The sequence below is a fragment of the Ochotona curzoniae genome, unplaced genomic scaffold (assembly GCF_017591425.1).
Source record: "Ochotona curzoniae isolate NIBS_2020 unplaced genomic scaffold, NIBS_Ocur_1.0 scaffold_274, whole genome shotgun sequence".
In the NCBI taxonomy this organism is placed as follows: domain Eukaryota; kingdom Metazoa; phylum Chordata; class Mammalia; order Lagomorpha; family Ochotonidae; genus Ochotona; species Ochotona curzoniae.
Window position 1 is genome coordinate 3,685,064 of NW_024467101.1, and position 2,883 is coordinate 3,687,946.

Below are 2,883 nucleotides of genomic sequence, written 5' to 3' on the forward strand. Positions count from 1 at the left end.
CGCAGGGGCACGCGCCACATGCGCGCTACAGCGCAGACGCACGCACACGCAGCTGCACGTCATCCCGTCTGCGCACGGACACGCAGAGCTCAGAACTCTGGGAAATGGAGTCCCAGGACCGAGAACTCTGGGAAATGGAGTCCAGGCCCAGGGCCGTCCTAGAGAGCAGACCGGGGTAGGCTTCACTGCCACTGGGCAGGGGAAGGCTGAACAGAACAACTTGACAACATTTATTTCTGTTTACATCCGCCCACCCTTTACCCCAGCTCCTCTTCCCGCAATGAAAAAAAACAATCCCAGGAGAACTAGTTACTCTCTCCTGAACCAAAACCTTTATGCAGGATACCCACTGCTGAAAACCAACCCCCAATTCTGGCTTTTTCTGAACAATATCTTCTTCCAGAAAAGTCGTACTTGCAGTTTTGTTCCTGGACGGCCTCTTGGGGTACCTGCCTGTAAATGTGAGAACGAACACAATATCGAAAAGCACAGATTGCCATCAATTATGCAAGAATAAATCTTACATGTGTTTTGTTGGTATCTGAGGTCTTTTCACACCATTTTACATCCCCCTATGATTCACCAAGTACAGAAAAATAAACAGGGAACTAAAAAGGGAAATAACTCCTGAGTGACTACTTCATTCCACCCCAAGATGTATGCTGGAGAAGGCACCGCCAGTAATTTACAAGGAGGAAACAGAGGTGGACAAGGCTTTGTAATTCACCCAGGAGGATAAGGTTCTTAAGCCTAGGAGAGAGGCTAACTGAGCTCTAATACTAGTTTGAAAAGTCATTCTTTGGTGGCTCAGTTTATAAAATCTGGGATTCCTCATCTGAGAAAAAAGGAAGAGTAAGGAGGTCTGGCATTAGTGGTAGCCCATGGATTAAGCCAGCATGACACGGGCCGGGCTGCTCCTCTTCAGATGCAGCGACCTGCAAATGAGCCCTGAAAAGCAGCAGAGGACGGCTCAAGTCTGCAGGCTTCTGCAGGTTCCCGTTTTCAGCTTCACCCAGCTGTGGCCAAGGTGGCCATTTGGGGATTGAACCAGTGGATTAAAGAGTGCTCCCTCTCCCTCCGTCTCCCTCTCCCGGCAGACTGGGCTGAAGCTGGTCACTGTTGTGATGCCCCTTGTAGCTAGGAAGGGGGCTTGTGCATTAGAACCCATGTGGTTAGGCCAGCTGAAACGGAGCCAGGACACTCGGGTTTGAACCCAATATCCTGTCTGTATAGCCTGTGTGTATATGAGCAGGCATGGTGAGATGGTGGAGTTCAGATCTGGTCTTAGGATGGAGTCAGCTTGCTCTTTCTTTCTTGAAGGTTTTTAAGGGGCCCTCTGCCCAGTAGAGGACAAAGGAAAGAGTTAGAAATCTATTTCGTGGCTGGAATAGTGAATATAAAATCTATTGTTCTAAGGGGCCAGTGAGGTGGCCTTGTATGTTAATCCTTTACTCTCTAACACCAGGATCCCATAGGAACGCGGGTCCATGTCCTAGCTGTTCCACTTCCAATCCAGCTCTCTGCTTACGGCCTGGGAAAGCAGCAGCAGATGGCCTAAGTCCTTGGACGCCTGAGCCCATGAGGGAGGCCCAGCAGCAGCTCCTGGCTCCCAGCCTGGGATCAGTCCAGCTCTGGTCATCGCAGCCATTTGGGAAGTGAACAAGCAAATGAACACCTTCTCCATCTCTCCGCAATAATTTGCCTTTCAAATAAAAAGAAACCTTTTTAAACTATTGTTCTAATACAAGATTGATAAAAGGCACATTAGTGATTACAGTAGGATGAAATGTATGAACAGGAACCATGCAGACTAAACACACTGAATGGTCATTGGGGCTCTGCAAGGTGTTTTATTCATCTATCCATTACAGAGAAATTTAAAAGGTAGAATCAACTAAGTTTTGGCACTTAACTATGATGGGTTATGGCAGAAGGGAATTTTTCTGTAAATTCTATGTAGGATTTTTATTACTTAAAGGGCAAAATGTTGTCAATGCATTTATGCTTTCAATGGAAAAACAGCTTGTCGGGTTCCTTAAGGACAGGTTTGCCTAAGTCCAGGTAGAATTTCATGCTCTGGGCCCGGCGGCATGGCCTAGCAGCTAAAGTCCTCGCCTTGAACACGCCAGGATCCCATATGGGCGCCGGTTCTAATCCCGGCAGCTCCACTTCCCATCCAGCTCCCTGCTTGTGGCCTGGGAAAGCAGTCAAGGACGGCCCAAGGCTTTGAGACCCTGCACCCGTGTTGGAGAGCCGGAAGATGTTCCTGGTACCTGGCTTTGGATTGGCGCAGAACCGGCAGTTGCGCTCACTTGGGGAGTGAATTATCAGACGGAAGATCTTCCTCTCTGTCTCTCCTCCTCTCTGTATATCTGACTTTGTAATAAAAATAAATAAATCTTTAAAAAAAAAAGAATTTCATGATCTGTGCTATACATAAGTGCTACATCACTGTTGAGGCGGCATTTTTAGCTGATACCACGTGCGCTGGTCTTTACTGTGATGCTGTTACTTAGAAACTAAGAGGATCACCAAAAGAACAGTTTAAGTGAAAACTTAAATCTAAAGCCCCCACGAGATTTTATAATACAAAGTTGAACTAATGCACAGTTTATATGTCCTCCAACTTCAGCTGCCCAAAGCATAATGAAGTAGGAAGTAAGTTAAAAGAAAAGAAAAGAGAAGAAAAGAAAAGAGAAGAAAAGAAAAGCCCTAGGATATTCAAAATAAATGCTACATAGCCCTGAGGAACCCCGCCTCTGGCTCAGCAGCATGACTGGCGAATACACAACCTCTCCCGGCCTTTCGGGGACGGTGAGCGGCTTTACACCAACTACAGCAAAAGGCAGTAGACACGCAGGGGGAGACCTGGAAAGCACTGGA